Source organism: Pleurodeles waltl, chromosome 4_1 (assembly GCF_031143425.1).
Source record: "Pleurodeles waltl isolate 20211129_DDA chromosome 4_1, aPleWal1.hap1.20221129, whole genome shotgun sequence".
NCBI lineage: Eukaryota > Metazoa > Chordata > Amphibia > Caudata > Salamandridae > Pleurodeles > Pleurodeles waltl.
In genome coordinates this window covers 155,229,249-155,248,557 of record NC_090442.1, presented here as the reverse complement: position 1 = coordinate 155,248,557, position 19,309 = coordinate 155,229,249, and the positions used below count along the sequence as shown (strand labels likewise).

General features: G+C 44.7%; 1 protein-coding gene across 1 annotated transcript in view; it reads left to right on the top strand.

Moving 5' to 3' along the window:
* The window catches only part of LOC138287142 (solute carrier family 23 member 1-like), a 225,917-nt gene that overhangs the window by 113,207 nt on the left and 93,401 nt on the right, over nucleotides 1-19,309 (top strand). The gene's annotated exons all lie outside the window — the stretch shown is intronic.

The window sequence follows — 19,309 nt, the reverse complement described above, 5'->3', positions numbered from 1 at the left end:
CCACGAGCCACTAGATACAACATCTGGAGTGTCTACAATGCTATTGAGCTGAACGAAAGGCTGCAGGGTCACCAGGCACTAATCATGGTCGACTTTCAAAAAGCTTTCGACTCGGTCAACTGGGATTGTTTATTTGCCCTTTTGGATAGATATGGCTTTGGCCCACACCTTATTAGCTATATATGTTTGCTTTCCACCAACTTTAGGGCGCCGTACGAGTGGGGAGGCGGTTTCCGACTGGTTTAATATACAGGAAGGTACTTGTAAGGGATGTTCTATCTCTCCCTTACTGTTCGCACTAGCCATCGAGCTGCTGGTGGCCTGGGAGCGAGTTCATGCTTTACTCGGCAGATTTCAATGGTCCACAGAGGTGAGTGACAGATTTACCCTCTATACGGATAATGTTCCTTGATAACCCACAGGAATCGAGACCTCACGCCATTCAAATTCTCCAGATCTTTGGGTCCTATTCTAGGCCTCCACATGAATGAGGCATATCTTACATTTATCCCATTTCCCCTTGCCCACAGTCTCTGCCCTGGGCAACTAAGATGAGGGTGCTCCCACAGGGCTTTAAATACGTAGGGGTGTTTGTCACCTTTGACAAAAACTGAGTTTACAAGTCCAACTTACAATCCAAAATAGATGGGCTAGCCAAAGACACAAAATTCTGGTCAACGCTCCTGCTGTCCCTGCTTGGGAGCACGGCCATTTTAAAGATAGTGTCCCTGCCGAGGCTTCTGTACCAGCTCCAGAATTATCCCTACCCTATCTGTCGAATTTTCTTCACTAGAGTTAATGCCTTGCTACGAACTCTGCCTTGTGGTGGTGGGGGGGCACGAATATCCCTTGGAAAGTGCCGCCCATCCCACACACAATGGTGGGATCGTTTCTCCAGACATATTAATTTTTTACCAAGCTGCCCACCTTCTCATTCTGAATGACTGGTGGTTGAAGGGATTTGAGGATCCAGCGTATGCCGAGGGGTGGCTCATGGGTCACTCCAATCTCCCGCATTTGCTTTATGGGGGTGCACGCCCCAGCCTTCGACCCTCTGCCACAAAAGTAATGTTGACATTATGGGCGGACACGCTCAAGTCCACAGGATGGGCTGGCAAGCTCATGCTGGAGACCTCTCTAGGACCTGCAATCAGAATATGACCTCCATCACTCCCAATTCTTCATATACCTCCAACTTCGACATGCACTCCTGCCCTATACACAGTCGGTGGAGGACATCCCTGAATACTCCCCATTGGAGGTCAAACTCCTCCTGACCAACATCAAAATCCACAGACTCTCTGACTTATATCGTATGCTCCTCCACAACATGCCAGACTTTATGGCCGGTGTGAGGGAAGTGTGGGCACGTGATCTGGACCCATTGGAAAATCAGGACTGAATAGAGCCAGTCGCCGTCCCTAGGGAGGCAGCGATCGTATCTCAGTTTCACCTGATCCAACTCAAATTGCTACACCGTACGCACCTCACTCGTACTACATGTTACAGAGGGCATCAATGCGAACAGATATCAAAGGGCGTTACTGTGGTTAGGATTAGTGACTGCAAAACGTGATATAGTGCAGGAATAGAAAGCCACAACGGCCCGTCCTTCACCAGATGGGTCAAGGGCAAGGACCACTGCATGGGGCTAGAACGTCCCATATACCTGGTGCGGGGATGCCCCCAAAACACCATGAAATCTGGAGGAAATGGGCCGACTTTAGATGCATTCCACTGGAACCATGCCCCCCACAGCCCTGGTCCTGAGTGGAGAACCACACTCCCACAGAGGAGAATCAGAATAAATAACGTGGGATCGACACTTGCGGGATCTTTTGGATGGGAACAAGCTGTTATAATTCATTTGTATGTCATAACACGGTGTAGTAAAGTATATTCCATGTTATGTTGCCATAACATGGTGTAGTAAAGTATATTCCATGTTATGTTGCCATAATTTTGTATATGTTCTGTGTACTGTACCAAGAGTTGGAAAAAGAAAATCACAAAAGCATTATTCTAACTACAGTGTAGAATTCAGGTTAGATATGCAAAATGCAAGCTTTATTCTATGCACCATATGGTACTGCAAGTACTATAAGCATGCATGAATATAACTGAACTGGAGACTTTGGGAAATAAAATACAGATCAAGGTTATTGTCCCAAAAAACCCTCCCCAGAGCGCACTCTGTAAAAGGACCCTAAATGGTGACGACCATTGGTATACTTGCCGGACGGTGGTGCGGTATGCAGCAAATGCTTGTAGTGTAAGTGGCACCAATAATGGGTGCAGGGTCTAGTGCAAGGAAGAGGTAAAATTGCACCCCACCAGGTGTGAAACGCGCTGGGTACTGGCTCACCGATGGTCCAAAAGACAGGAGAGGGCATATTCCACATGGCGGTGGTAAGCACACTTTCCAACCCCCCCCCCCCCCCCCCCCCCCGGTTGATGGTAACTAGTGAGCTAGATCTAAGCTAACAAAAGAGGGAACTGTCCTGTGCTGCTGGTTGATAAACAGCATCCGATCCACGCCAGTGGCAGAAAGCTGAGAAGACCGCAAGCATGAGCAGCAGCGGCCAAGCAGCAGATCCTGTCTTCATATGTCCCTTCAAAAATGAGCCCAAGTCCTGCCAGAAGGCCCATCATCAGAGTCGAAAAGCGTAAATTGCTGCAGCCTTACCAAAATAATACAGAAGAGGAGAAAACAAATCCTAAAGATTGTAGCATTACTAAATGATTAAATTAACATTCAGCACCTCCAATCAAATCTGTTGTATATCAAAATTAAGGAAACCAATCATATCATAGAAGAATAGAAGAATTAAATAAAATAGTCACATCTTCTCAGTAATCTGGTGAGAGAATATTTCATATATATTTGTACTCCAAGAAGCACCGTACCATACAGAGGAAGGGCAGGTGGAAGAAGAACTGTTTGGAGAAATCACCCTTTGAAGATAAGGATATATTTGTGATATCCCATTTGGCATCTTCTACACGAAACTAAACAAAGACGCACAATGTTCTTAATCAAAAGATGGTTAATATGGAGGCACGAATTTTTAGAAATTGACTGGAAAAAAAGTTGTAGCATCAGATTGAAATTGCGGCTACTTCCATATCTGAGCAAAGGATGCACACTCCATCGAACCAGACTAACCCTTGTAGCCCTTATTAGCAGGCAAAGCACTGAATAAGCAATGGCCTACTGCACGAGCTGACTTGTCATTAACAAAGCAACATTAAGAAAATCCTTGTTCTGCAAGGAAATTGACTTCCAATACATTATCAGCAATAGGATGCATATGTCTTTCCGGGCACCAATGAACCCAGGCAGTCCAACAGGAGCTGCAGTGGCTCTTGGTTCTAGGGATGGGACTCTTGGTTGAGCTCCTGTGGGGGATTTGAAAGAGCTTGAACATTTCGGGTCCCATCGAAATCGACACCGATAAATTAGAGATAACCTCCGTTTTGGAGAAACTAGCAAATTTGTGGATTGATACCTCTGAATGATGGCCAAAACTCGTGAAAGCATAGAAATGGCACTAAATTTGGGAAAATACATTCCAGTCATGTGGAAAAGCATCTGTTGCACAGGGGTCGAATAAAGGTAAAAAGCTGGAAAACGTCTTCACTTGCACCTGCAGCCAAGCAGATAAAAGGTGGACTTCTGTGGAATCAAACCTAATTCAGATTGTTGCAAAAACCTGATTTTCATCACCCAGTTGCTAAAGCCTCTTCAGAGCTAATAAAATAAAATACAGAGGAATGTCAAATACGGGATTTAAATCTAGAAAAAAAGACCATAAGGAGTCTGAACAACTGAACACCCTTATAGTTGTGGCAGGAATACTTGACTGCCTTAGTTGTCTACAGAAGAAGTTAATTTGACGTTCGAGTATTAAAGAAAGCATTGGGAGATGTTGATCATACAGCTATAGAATTCTGGGATGTAAATTTAAGCAGCGAGGGGAGGGTGGTGGCTGGGAGGGCAGGTACATGGAGAAACAGAGGTGTCAGAGGTGGTGGAGGCAGTTGTAAAAGGAAAACTGTAATTCACCTCTCAAGCGGGCTGCAAATCAAACAGAGGAGGTTATTCCCACCAAAAAATCAACATCTCCTAAACCGAATATTCCAAAAAGGTTCAACTGTCAGAAATCAGTGATGGAGCACTTCACATGAACAGAAGTAATCACACCAACATTCTAAGAGGGCAATAGTGAGGGGGATATCTTTATGATATGAACAAAGCTGGTCCATGGCCTCAAAACACCAAGCTCACCTTTACACAAAACAAATATTAATTATGGGTAAAAATGTCGAAGAGACAATGTTCACTTTGACTTCAATTTCCCCCTTCATCTTTCTCCCCTGATAATCTATAATCTATCAGTAAGTTCTAGGACTATTTCATTACTATTGCTAAACAGGATCTGTCACTAATGAAATCTAATTGTAATCAATATCAGTCCAATTTGGCTTCCTCTGTGTTGGAGATTGTACAGAGAATTATGTAATCAATGCTGAAGCTTCTAAATGAAGATATGCTGAAGGCAGATCACCAAAGGGACGTGTTTTTGCAAATGTGACAACATCTAGTGGGTAAAAGTAGGCAAGATATCAGCGTAAATATATGGCGGTGGTAATTTTCTCACCCATAAATGTGAATGTTGTGTCAAGCAGGGACTGGCCAGATTCCTAAACTTCCATAAATATATTGGGGTGGATATGAAAATTTTTACAATTTAAAAGAATATACCTATAGTGAAATAGCAGTAAGCCTGGATAAATTTGACTTATGTGGCTCAGACTTGACTAGAGTAATGGAGGAGGCAGTGGAGGATCAGACTAGAACTGCAAGTTTGATTACTTTTTCGTATCAATTTGTATTGTTTGTGAACGTGAGCAAAACATCAGATTCCACAGGGATTAGGTACAGAAAAGAAACATCTACATTTACCTCGACCATGCATTTATCATGATGCAACATCCAAAAAAAGTTATTCCATCCTAGAGTAGGCGCACCTCTCTCCCCAAATTTTGGTATGCTACTGAGGACATCCTCTTGCAATATATATGAACTCTTCCTGCTTTGTGCACCAGTCAGTTCCTGCGTGTCATCCAGCCAGAGGGGGGGACCCCGTGCAACGCCAATGTTTAGTAGCATCTCCCTGAGCAATCATTGTCCCAATCCCTACTAGGGTCCAGTCATCCGGAGGGCCCCAGAACGGCTAGCCTCAACGAGGGGTCTATTGGTGTTTTGCCCGTACCTCAATATGACAAGGCATCTCCACAGTAAATGAAAAAAGTCTCCCCAGGTTCTTGACAACTGAAGCATTTAGATTCTGTAGACTCTCCACAATCACAGAGACGTTAGGTTAGTGAGATGGAGGTATTTCAGTTGGCGAGGTACAAATGTGCTGAGAATACAAGGGCTCGGGAAGCCCTGCATGCTCCCTTCCAGTCACTATCATTCAATGGACCCAGCCATCCCTCGCCCTGCAGTTGCCGGCTTAACATGAGGTTGGCGGAGTGTATAACTAGTGTTTTATAACTAAGGCTCCCAGTTTTCCATTTTTACTGATTTGTACAGGTTATACAGACAGAAAACAATATGATTCCTGTCTGTATTTATTTTTAGAAGCAGAAAAATACAGAAAAGTGAACCCTATTTGAGTGACTGTCCATTGTGTCTTAATGAATTCAAGGCCAATGGCTGTGCATATTGACCACATGGGAAGTTAAAAAACAGAATTAAATTTGCTAAAATAACTGCATATGCTTGTGTTATAATGCTAATATGTTCACGTGGGTGGATAGATTTTATATTAGGATGTTTAATGTGCGAAAACCCGACAGGCATCAAAGTATGAGTGCACACTTATTGGTTAAATAAATGTGAAAAAGTTCCTATATAATTTATTCACAAAGCACTAAATAAATATGGCTAAATGCCAACAAGAGGGCAAAAAAAATAAAGATGGATAAATACAAACAAAAATGTTGAAAAAATGAAAAGCATAAAGCCAATAGCCCTATTTATAAATCTGGGCTATTCTTCCCCTCCCCAGGAAGTCCATAAGCAATGCGTATCTCAAAGTTTGATGAGTTTTACAACAATAATCGATCAACAATACATACAACTTTACATATTAAGTAGCAAAAGAACATATTAGCAAAATTTTAAGCTAAAATCTAATGCTGCCATAACAATGAAAAGAGAAAAACAAAAAGAAGAATTTTAAGAAAACCTAAAGGTGGTGAAAAAAATACGTACCTACTTGAACACTGTAGTTCTCCAGTATTGATATCTGTGATCACTTCACATGCTTGAATCTTCCCTGTTGTCGAGTTGGGACTCCCACATTAATTATAGTAAGCCGTTTGAAGGAAAAGCATAGCTTAACAAAGTTCAAAGCAGTGATATTGTTAAACAGTTCACACCATTTGAGAAGAACCAAACTCCAACCAATCAGGAAGCACCTCAGGAAGCACCCTTTCCCTCAAGTGCTACCATATCTCAGATTTCTCAGCACAAGTGTGTAAGTAGGATATGAGAGGTATTTCAAGTGATGGGCTGCATTCAGGGAAGAGGATGGGTTGCATGTGAATCTATCAAAGATATCAATGCGGGAGAACTACAATGTACAGATAAGTAACTCAAAATACGCTGCAAGGCCACTTCTCGTAGGGGCCTCACAATCTTACTTTTCCTATCTTTGTGCTCTGGAAAGCCTACGCTTTAGTGTTAGCCCCACGCTGTAGCTTGGAGCATTGACCTTTACAGTGTTCACCCTTTCTGCATCTCCTTCTCTTCCCTCCAGGTAAGTCTTCATTGATTTGGGAGACTTCCACGAGCAGCAGCTCTCCCTAAGGCTTTTCCATCTTGGCCTCAAAGCTAGGCCTCCATAGAGTGGTGCTCCTTGTTTCTGAGGGTAGAGGATTGCGTTCCTACTCATAGTCAGCTGGGTCTGCGTTCCTCTTCATCTCGACGTTTGGACATCACTTTGTGCTTTTAAGCTTCTGCTCATCCTCAGTGTTATTCTCTGTTTGTTTTAATGGTTATTGCACATTATTTTGAAAATTCGGATTTTGACCTTTCATTCTTGGTCCTCTCATATTTGGGAAAGAATTGATTTAATCTGTCTTCTGACCAACACCTTCCTGTCCTAACATCGGACACTCCTGCTTCCAATGTCCGAGGCCTCCGCAAGTGTGACAAGGTAACATCATTTTTATTCGCTGTACATCATTCTGAGTGACAACCTTATTCAAATCGGGACCACGGTTCACATTTCCAATTCCACCACAACCTCTACCTTTCGCCTGATTCTGCAACCACACGTTTCCCTGCTGCTGCTGCGGGAAACTCCCTTGCATTCCTGTCTGTGACGCTTTAATCTGCATCACCATTGCCTTCTCTTTCAACTTCCTCTGCTTCTATCACTCAATCAATCAAAACATTTCTTAAGCGCACTACTCACCCGTTAGGGTCTCAAGACGCTGTGGGGGGGGGGGTTGTTGCCGTTTACTGCTCAAAAAGCCATGTCTTGAGGTGCTTTCTGAAAGTTAGAAGGTCTTGGGTCTTGCGTAGGTTGGTGGGGAGGGAGTTCCAGGTCTTGGTGGCGAGGTGAGAGAAGGATCTGCCGCCGGAGGTTGTGCGTTGGATGCGGGGGACTGTGGCGAGGGCGAGGTCAGCGGAGCGGAGATGTCGAGTTGGTATGTGGAAGTTTACTCGTTCGTTGAGGTAGGCCGGTCCAGTGTCGTGGAGGGATTTGTGAGCGTGGATGAGGACTTTGAAGATGATCCTTTTGCTTATGGGCAGCCAGTGTAGGGATCTGAGATGAGTGGAGATGTGTTTGTGGCGGGGGAGGTTGAGGATGAGACGTGCGGTTGCGTTCTGGATTCGCTGGAGTTTTTTCTGAAGCTTGGCCGTAATCCAGTCTGCTGCTGATGAGGGCATGGGTGACCGTTTTTCTTGTTTCTAAAGGAATCCATTTGAAAGTCTTGCGTAGGATGCGAAGTGTGTTGAAGCAGGAGGACGATATGGTGTTGATTCGATGGGCCATGGGGAGAGACGAGTCTAGGATGATACCAAGGTTGCGTGCGTGGATGGTGGGTGTTGGGGGTGGTCCGAGGGTGGTGGGCCACCAGGAGTCGTCCCATGCTGTCTTGTTGGGGCCGAAGATGATGATTTCTGTTTTGATTGAGTTAAGTTTGAGGTGGCTTGCTGTCATCCATTTGGCGATGTCGAGGAGTCCGGCGTGCAGGTTTGTCTTGGCGATGGCTGGGTTCCTGGTGAGGGAGATGTTGAGCTGGGTGTCGTCTGTGTAAGAGATGATGGTGATTCCGTGGGGGCGGAGGATGTTGGCGAGGGGGGCCATATAGATGTTAAAGAGGGTGGGGCTGAGAGAGGATCCTTGGGGGACCCCGCAGATGATCTTGGTGGCTGGAGACTGGAAGGGAGGGAGGCGAACTCTGGGTTCTTTTGGTGAGGAAGGAGGTGAGCCAGTCCAGGGCTTTGTGTCGGATTCCTGCGTCAAAAAGGCGTGCGCAGAGGGTCTGGTGGCATACAGTGTCGAAGGCTGCGGTGAGGTCTAGGAGGATGAGGGCGACGGTCTCACCCTTGTCCACTCTGGTCCTGATGTCATCTGTGCAAGAGATGAGGGCGGTCTCAGTGCTGTGGTTCTTGCGGAATCCAGACTGGGAGGCATCGAGTATGTTGTTTTCTTCTAAGAAGTGAGACAGTTGGGCGTTGACTATCATCTCAGCGACCTTTGCAGGGAAGGGGAGAAGAGAGATGGGACGGTAGTTCGTGAGGTCTTCCGGGTTTGCTTTGGGTTTTATGATGAGCGTGTTGACTTCGGCGTGCTTCCAGACGTCTGGGAAGGTTGCGGTGTCGAAGGAGCTGTTGATGACGGTGCGGAGCTGGGGAGCGATGATTTGGCTGGCCTTGTTGAAAATGTGGTGGGGGCAGGGGTCTGTGGTGGACCCTGAGTGGATGGAGTTCATGTTTTTTTCGGTTTCTTCATCGTTGGTGGGGGTCCAGGTGTGTAGTTGGTTGGTGCGGGAGGGCGTTGTGTTGTTGGTCCTGTCGGTGGTGGTGATGGTGGGTGCTGATGCTGTGAAGCTGTTGTGTATGTCTATGATTTTGAGGTGAAAGTAGTTGGAGAGGGAGTTGCAGAGGTTTTGGGTGTGAGGAGAGTCAATGGTGCTGGATTTGGGTTTGGTGACTTCTTTGACGATGGCAAAGAGTTCCTTGCTGTTGTGTGTGTTGTTCCCTATGGGTTCTTTGTAGAAGGACCGTTTGGTGATCCAGATGAGTTGGTGGTGTTTGCGCATGGCTGTTTTGAGGACGGAGAAATTGCTCATTGAGGGTTCTTGGCGCCATTCGGCATTCTCGTTTGGAAACTTGGAGTTCTGTGGTTCTGTGGTGAACCAGGGGGCGGTCTTGACGGTGCGGGTGTTGTTGTTTCTTTTCAATGGGGCGAGGGAGTTTGCGCAGGTTGTTAGCCATTGTGTGAGGTTGTGGGCGGCAGTGTTGGGGGTTGTTGGTGATGGGAGGTGGGGCTTGTGTGAGATTGGCGATCAGGTGTTCTTTGGAGATCTTGTTTCACTTGCAATAGGGTGTGGTGTGTTGTTGGTGGTGGGTAGGGGGTTTCATGAAGGAGAAATGGATGCAGTGGTGGTCAGTCCAGTGGAGTTCGGTGGTGTGGGTAAAGGTGACGTGGCTGCAGGAGGTGAAAATTGCATCAAGTGTGTGTCCTGCTGAGTGAGTGGGTGAGGTGACCAGTTGCTTGAGGCCGAGGTTCGTGAGGTTGTCCAGCAGGGCTGTGGAGTTGCAGTTGTGGGTGCTTTCCAGGTGAAAGCTGAGGTCACCAAGGAGTATGTAGTCTGTGGAGGTGAGGGCGTGGGAGCTGATAGTATCAGTGATGGTGTCGCAAAATGGGGGGCGGGGTCCTGGTGGTCTGTACATGAGGGTTCCTCTAAGGGTGGTGTTGGCGTTGATGTGTATTAGAAAGTGTAGGTGTTCTGCACTGTCTAGGGTATCGTTGGTGTTGGTGAAGATTTTGATGGTATTTTTGTGTATGATGGCGATACCTCCTCCTGGCTTGTTTATGCAGTCTCTACGGGTGATTTTGTAACCTTCTGGGATGGCTATAGCTATGTCGGGTTCTGATGAGAGGTTCATCCATGTTTCCGTGAGGAAGGCGATGTCAGGGGCATATGTTGTGAGCAGGTCCCAGAGGTCGATGGCATGTTTGTGGAAGGAGCAGGTGTTAAGGAGGATGCAGTTAAGGTGGTTGCGGGGGTTGGTGTTATTGCGGTGCGTGTTGGTGTTAGTGTGAGTGCAGGAAAAATGGCATAAATGGCATGAGAATGGTCCACGTGTGTACTTGGGGTTGGCTTGGGCGCAGGCGGGATGCTGGCCTGGGTTGAGGGCATGGAGTTCTGTGGAGGAGTAGTGCTGCTTTGGGAGGTCGGGGCAGCGTGGACCGGGGGACGGGCGCAGACAGGCGCGCCAGCAGCGCGGCTGCACATCGGCTGCCATTAAGAAGGGAAGGTGGGAGGGAGGAGCAGCTGGGAGGTGGGAGGGAAAGACCAATGGGGGCGCAAGGTGGGCGGGCCGCAGGGGACGCAGCAGCAGGGATCGGAAGAACCGGCAAGAGCTGGCTGGGAAAAACGGGCGGAAAACGCGGCAGGCAGAACGAAGTGGAATGGACAAAGGGCACAAAAACAATCACAAGAAGTGCAAAAAACTAAAAACGATATAACAAATACGAACTACTAAGCTCAATATAAATACAAATACAAGGAGCAGAGTACACTAGATACGCCTACCACTAGGCACCAGGGATGAGGCGCAGGCGGGCGCCTGCAGGTGGAGGAGGGCCTCAAACTTCTTCTGGCGGCAAATGGTGGGGTCAGGGGCACGGAGTCAGGCTGGTGGAGCCAAAGTGGACTCCTGGCCAAAGGCAGGTCAGGGGGTCACACAGGGCTCCGCACAGCGGCCGCCATTTAGAAGGGGAGGTGGGAGAGAGGAGCAGCTGGGAGGTGGGAGGGAAAGACCAATGAGTGTGCGAGGGGGGCGGGCCCGCAGGGGACGCAGCGGCAGGGATTGGAAGAACCGGCAAGAGCCGGCTGGGAAAAACGGGCAGAAAACGCGGAGGGCAGAACGAAGTGGAATGGACAAAGGGCACAAAATTCAATTCATTCTCGTTACTACTGTACTTGGCATATTGCAACACTTAATCAATCGGCTTCACTTGCCAACAAATCAAATGACTCGTGATCATCTGACCAATTTCAGGTCTCAATCCTTCGGCAAATCTGAACACAAAATAAATCATGTCTTTTGGCTCAATTGTTTCTGTACCACTGTAATGTTTAAATGCCTGCAACAATCTCTCATAGTACGCAAGTATTCCCTTCTTGAGCTGGCCTCTCAAATCTCTGCCAATCAGTGTTCTTGGGAGAAATTCTTGTTTTCAAAAATTCAGTCACTTTATAGTAATATTTCATTACATCAGGAGATGGTGCACCTATAGCCGGATCTTTCTGAGGTTCTCTTGTTGGCCACTCTGCACTCCTCTTACACTTGACCCACAAGTCTGCTGGGACCACTATTTCTAATAGGGTGTCTAAATCCTCCCACAGGCATTTCGCCGAGTTTCACAAACTTATCCGTTTGCTGATACCATTCCAAGGGTTTCTCTCTCGATCTGGGGTAATCATTTGTAAACGACAATATATCACTTCGGCTCCAGGGGACATGAACAAAATTCCCTCCCGGAATTTCTCTCATTGGTAATATGTTCACTGGGTCATCAACCTGCTGCACATTTGCAGTAAGATTCGCAGAATCCCATTTCTTCTTGTCTCTTTTCTTCACCCATATGACTTCCCACTTATCTAATGCTCCCCATGTTTGAATGCTTTGGATTAATTCCCTAACATGAATCTTCATTCCCGGTATTCTCATATTCTCAAAGTCTTCCAAGTCAAATTCCGATCTGTAACTTCTTTTCAAATGCTTTGTTTTCTTAATTTCTACATCATATTTCTCTGCCAGATCTGCTAATTTCTGATGTAGTAATCCTGCTTTGTTGGTAATCAGTTTGCACAAATAACGCAACTCTTCTTCTTGGTATGAGTCAATCCTGTCTATCCCTATTGTTCCCTCCATCAATTCCTCTGCCTCCAGTCTAAGCCTGGTCAAATTCAGTGATCTTCCTCCACTGGAATCTCCTTGTGTGCTACTTAGTTTTTCCAACCATTCAGTTAATTACTGAGCTGTCAAACCTTGTAATGAAATGTTGTTATTACTCACACTGGGCACTTGCTTTAACGTTAAGCACGGGGTCTCTGGTGTCACCATGCTTGGATTAGGACCTATGAATGATCTCCCCAGATTATTTGGAGGAGTCCTGAAAGAACTTAAATCAATTAATGGACCTGCTCCATCAAATGTCGGTTTCATTGGAGTCATCATTGTTGCATTATCATTGAACCTTTCCATTGCAACACTTGGAGTCAAAATTTTCCGTTCACTGCTCGTATTGTTTCCCTGAGCAAACAGTGGTATAACTGGACCTATGATAACAGACATGGCATCCGGACTCGGTTGGACGTTGGGATCTCTAGGGTACATTACTCCTGTATCCTGACTTGTAAATGCAGACTTTTATGTCTGTGAAATTAGGGGTGTATCTCGGGACTGTATGTGTTTGCATTGGGGACATTAAATTTGGAGTAGACTCTATCTGGACCAGTGCCAGCCTCTGATAAACTTGTCTCATCTGGGAAACCTGTCCTGTCGGCACCTAAATTTGTGTCAGTATCTACAATAGGTACATCTGAATAAATTCTCAGTTGGTCAACCTGCGGCATAGGTATCTGGGACGCAGAAGTGGTAGGTACACTATGGCTAACCTGTATCTGTCTCTATGTAGCTGTAGGGTCTGCACTAGTACTGGGACCTGACTCATGTGCTGCATACGGTGGAAGACGATTTCTCAATAATTGTAAAATAAACTCGGCATCATCTGAATCTTTGTCGCAAGTCAAAGACATTTTGGACTCAGTCAGTCTCTGCTCCCTGTCAACAGAAGGATAGGAATCGCTCTTCTTCATACTCTTTCTGTCCTTACTCTCATTCTCTTGTGTAATTGCAGGAAACATTTTAATTCCCTGTAAAGTCTCAGTTCTCCAAAATTTCAGCTCACTATCCCATCTCGCCTCAGCTAAAGTTTTTCCTGCTTTTGTCATTCTCCTCTCGAATTTCGGTTTCTGTTGCTGTCTGGCCACTAATTCCCAAATAGCTAATGCTTCAAATTGTGCAGGTCTCGGAGGAGGTTTAGAATCATACAGTACTTTCCTCAAATGTTCATAAATCCTCAAGTTCATTGTTCAGTGGGCAAGAAACGCTAAGCTCCCATCTTTCTCTGTCTTTTTGCATCATTGTTTTAACCAAACACATGGCACAGCACCTTGTTCTTCGAATACGATTTATTCGGGTGTACCTTCTGGTGGTGTAACTTCTCCAATCCTAACTGGAATAAACGCATCTCCCCTTAGGGCACTCTTTAAAGCTTTGAAAAATTGCATTTTCGGTATTTTACACTGCCTCAATCGAATCAGGAAGTAAATTTAAATCCCAAAATCCTTTTCGTCTACCTTCTCAACCAATTACGTTTCACGGTTGTCCACCAATCTGTTTGCGACCTTTCTCACTAACAGACCTATCCCAGCACGGCTCTAGTAACGTCACATGTACAGCGAGTGACATAGCCCTTCGGCTCGTCTTACCTCAATTCAGATCTGCGCCAAACTAAATGCAAAGATTGCGAGCACTAAATAAAATCAACACACAATTTGTCTGTTTACTACAAGTAGGTAACAAAATTGCTTCAGAAACCTTACTGAATTTTCAAGTGCAGCATTTTGCTGTAACAGATACTCCTTCTATCTCAGTTTCCCGGACTCGCAAGCTGATCATTGGATCCTCCTGGTACACATAGGACTCACAAAATCTCCATTGAAAAACTATCACTCACTTTAACACACACTCTGGGATTGTCAACCACACCCAGTTGACCTATTAAACTGAAAATTACAACATAAACTAAGTGTCTCATACCCTTATACAATACTCCGGAGTCTTAGACCACACAGGGTCCGTATACCAACAACCATGTGGGCAATTTTAGAGCACAAAGCGCCACACACATGTGAAGTTCGATGACTTCCCTACTCACATCCTTTGAAGTACGCAAACTCCCTAAACAACTTCATCTGGATTACGCAGACTCCCTAACCACTCACAAGCATCACAAATCACCTGCGATTTGGTTAAGCTGTGCAAGCGCGTACCTATTTCATTCACACTCTCACTAGAACACAGAGAACATCCTCAAACAAGCACTGGCAAACTCCAAGGTTCTGGGACCGTCATGGTAGGCTCTTACGGAGACATGATCTTTCAGTTAATTATCAAATTTGAAACTTATGGTGGCCTCTTAAAGAGACAGTTTGACTTTGCTACCAAAACTAGGAAATTTGTAGTGATCTCTTAAGGAGGTTAACCATCCAATTCTTCTACTAACAACTGGGGAATTTTGGTGGTTTTTTAAAGAGACAAACCATCCGACTCTGCTGCCAAAATCTGTGAGCGCATCTCCCTTATTTGGTCTTTTATAATTTATTTATAAGGGGACACATGAGAGGTTCTATGGACCTTTTGACTACGCTTAAGGAAAGTCCACGATAATTAGCATCAATAGTCATAACCCTTTCCTAATGCAATGTTACACATTTAACAAAACAATTATTAAAACCTGAGTCAGTAACCTTCTCACACCATGACCTAGGTGGCCATGAATAACCACACCTTTAGTAAAAGTTAGAAAGCTTATTTCCCTATATTAATAATGCTAACATCACGTAGATTAGTCTCAATACCAAATGATATACAAAAATGAACAACACAGGCTGACCAAAACATCGAAAGAATCTCAATTTGATCAATGCATTTTTAATTAAACATTCAATAGTCACAGTACAAATTAATACCAACAATAATTGAGCAATAGAAATGACCTACATCTCGATTCAACAGATGAACAGAATCAATTCTTGGTTAATAGCACTTTCCATCATTTGATAATACTTGCTAACCCTCAAATTAGAATGTCATGTTTGGACTCCATGCAAAAGTAATTTAATCAACGTTAATTTGGAAAACGTCTAACTAGGATTCTATCAAAATAGCAGTTGGTACCTAGAAAAGAAAAACAAGCAAAACAGAAACAATAGCATTTTGTTATACCTCTCCTCAATTAAAATCAGCAAGCTGTGATTTTGCCTCATCAGTGGGACATCTATCTGGTCAGTTTCAGCAACGGGACAGTGAAAGGGAATGGCTCAGCCATGGTTGGACTCCAAGCTAACTGAACCAATTGCAAAGCATTTACTAAGAGATCAGCATTCACCATTAACAAACTGAGCAATTAAGTTAAAATTTAGAAATAAAGACATCAAGGATCACTCAGCTCCTCAAATGAGACCACTAACAGTAAGGAGTAAGATATAATGAGTGCAACTCCCAAGTGAAGTCAGGCTAAGCCAAAACTCCATTAAGTATCTTCTCATGACGCCGATGGTCAGAGAAATCGAACATTTGCAGTAGGTTCAATGGAAACTAAAACCTAAATCTAAGATATAACTAAGCAGTCTTTTACATATCGATGATTGGCTCCTCCTCTCCTGTTCCTATCGTCAGGTAACTCTTTTGTTGCAATCCATACAATACATCTGTTGTCCGCTCCTGGGAAAATGTCCTGTCTTACGCATCATGTCTACATGATTTAGTACAACATGGTTCCACAAGCAGTTCTCATGAGAAAGTTAAAGACATTTACAAATCGTTTGGTCAGCATGATGTGAACTTGAAAAAATATTAATTTCTCTACATTTTTGAGCATGTATTAAGGTAATGCAGCTTGACATGAGGTTTTGCAAACTAGGCACAAACCACACAATTTACCTATGGCCTAAAGTTATTAAACAAATACATAACATTAAATCATTAGTATGAAGCACTAATACATTTTATCCTACATGTGCACAACATTTAACTATAAATGCTACTTCGTTAGTGATTATTCCATTTTAATGGTGGCCACTCAAGTGGGCACATTTTCCAAGACGCACATTATTTTCTATGTTAGCCTAATTCATGTAAATTCTTAACCCATAATATAATGCAAATTCGTTAACAATTAATTCAGCTTTCACACGTGCAAGTGAACGACAATCTCTACGAATACACCGGGTACGAAATGTGGGATGTGTAAATGGAATTTCGTTAAGCTGTAGTGTGTATCTAAGTGTGTTGCTCTCCTATATAGCATGGACGTCATTTAGGGGTCACAGTTGGGACCCCAGGCATGCCCTCTGCTACCCCTGGCACTGCCTTTACGACCCCTGGCCTCAGACGTCGAAAATTCAGTGCCAGGGGCATTGTAGCAGCTCAGACGTCAGAGCTCCACTCTCTTTGTTCTCTGTATTTTTTTATTACACCAAAAGTGAACAATAATATTTTATTCACTATCATTGTAATACAAATGGAGTATACATTTAGCTAGAATATGCGTTTCCATGGCAGCTGAGGTAAGTAAAAAATGCTTTTAAATGTATTTTGTGTGCGTGCTTGGGGGTGAGAGTGTGAATTTGTGTGTCTGTGTAAGTATGTGGCTTTGAGTGAAAGTGGAGGTCAAAGGGGGTGTGATGTCACTTCCGCTACACCTGGCATTTCGGTGAATTGTCGTCCATGCTATATAGTAGTATCACTTAAGCTGAAATAGTTTGCAGGTGTGTTCATCTAATCGGTTCATTTGTGGAAAACCACGACAAAAACACACACAATAAATTAGATAATCATGTGAAAGTTCACTCCTGGAAACAGTGTCCTTAATGACCTTAAAGGTCAACCTATCTGTGGTGTTAAAGTTGGTGGGTGTGTCTTTCCTCATCCTTAACATTTACTGTTCCCACCCATAGACCCTGCGAGATTGGCATATATGATGTGATATGGTGGGGTGTTATGATGTAAGGAGAGTTGCAGTGGGTGAGATAATGTGTTTTGGAGGAATGTGGTGTTGACTGGCGTGGTACACAGTTCTAAAGCAAAATGTGGTGGCTAAGCTATGGCTTAATGAGATCTAAAGGGTAGTGGCATAATATGGTGGGATATGTTTGGTATTGAGGCAGACAGGTGGGTAGTTGTGTGTGAGAAAATTAGCAGCCAAGAGTACTTTAGCATACCTACTGTTAGAAATGGAGTCTCTAGTTGGCAGTGGTTTGCACCCTGTCCAAGTTGGACCCCTCACTCTAGTTAGGGTAACGGAGTCACACACCTAGGATTACTCCTGCTCACCTCTTGGTAGCGTGGCACAAGCAGTCAGGCTTATCTCAAAGGCAATGTGTAAAGTATTTGTACAAACCCACACAGTAACACAGTGAAACACCACAAAAGGACTCCACACCGGTTTAGAGCAATAGTCAATATTTATCTAAATCAAACAAGACCGAACAATAAACATCCAACACACACAAAAAGAGATATACATTTTTAAAGTAAAAAGTCTTAGTCCATAGAAATCTATAGATGCGTTGTTTTACCTGGTATGCATCAAAAATAAAGCCGCAAAGTGCATCAGAAAAGCAAGCAATGTGTAGATTCCTTACACGCAAATGAGGCCGTGCATCAATTCTTTTCCCGCTGGGTAAGCGATGTGTCGATTTCCAGGCAAGCAGCCTCTGGTCCGTGTGGTGATGTTGGAGTTTTGGCGCCCGGGGACCATGCTTGGAAAATTCAGTCGCACGACAACGGTGAAGCTGCACTGAGCTGGCAATGCATCGATTTCTGCAGCCTCGAGGAAGGTGCTGCGTCGATTTTACAGCTGCGGTGAAGGTGCTGCATTGATTTTTCTGCCGCTCGGCCCCGTGCTTGATTTTTCATTCAGGTTCTACCAGCTTCTCCTTCCAGGGGCCCAGGGACTGGATGTGGCACCACCTGGCTAGTATAGGGTCTCAGCAAGAGATCCCAGGTGCTGGCAGATGAAGATGTTGATGTCCCTGAGACTTTTTAACAGGAGGCAAACTCAGTCCAATCCCTTGGAGAAACTTCACAAGTAGGATACACAGCAAAGTCTAGTCTTTGTCCTTCCCAAAGCAAGAGAAGCAACTGCAGGCCAACCTAGCAAAGCACACACAGCAAAGGAGCAGTAGTCCTCCTCACAGTTCTTCAGCTCTTCTCTTTGGCAGAGTCTCCTCTTGATCCAGAAGTGTTCTAAAATTGTGGGGTCAGTAGCCAATACTTATACTCTTTTCTGCCTTTGAAGTAGGCAAACCTCAAAGGAAAGTCTTTGTAGTGCACACAACCCTGCCTCTTCCTTGCCCTGCCCCAGATACACTCTTGGGGGTTGGAGACTGTATTGTGAGGGGTCAGGCATATCCCCTTAGGTGAAGATGTCCCTCCCACTCTAGCCCAGGAAGACTCATCAGGATATGCAGGACAACCCTCAGCTCCCTTTGTGTCACTGTCTAAAGTGAATTCACAAACAGCCCAACTGTCAGTCTGACCCAGATGTGGATTCAGCAGCCAAGCAGAGGCACAGAATGGTTAAGCAAGAAAATGGCCACTTTCTAAAAGTGACATGTTCAAACTGACAGTCTCAAAACCAGCTTTACCATAAGTTGTATTTTTAAATTGTGAGTTAGGAGACCCCAAACTCCATATCCCTATCTGCACCCAATGGAATACTGCACTTAAAAGATATTTCAAGGCAATCGCCATGTTACCCTATTGGAGAGATAGGCACTGCAATAGTGAAAACCAAATTTAGAGGCATTTCACTTTCAGGACATGTAAAACACACTAGTATATTTCCCTCCTTTTAAATATACTGCACCCTGCCCATGGGGCTGCCTTTGGCCTACCTTAGGGGTGACTTACAAGTATAAAAGGAGAGGTTTGGGCCTGGCAAGTGAGTACACTTGCCAGGTCGAACTGGCAGTTTAGAACTGCACCCACAGTCACTGTAGTGGCACATCTGAGACATGTTTACATGGCTACTCATGTGGGCGGCACAATCTGTGCTGCAGGCCCACTAGTAGCATTTGATTTACAGGCCCAGGGCACCTCTATTGCACTTTACTAAGGACGTACTAGTAAATCAAATGTGCCAATCATGGAGAAACCAATCACCAATGTAATTTAGACAGAGAGCATATGCACTTT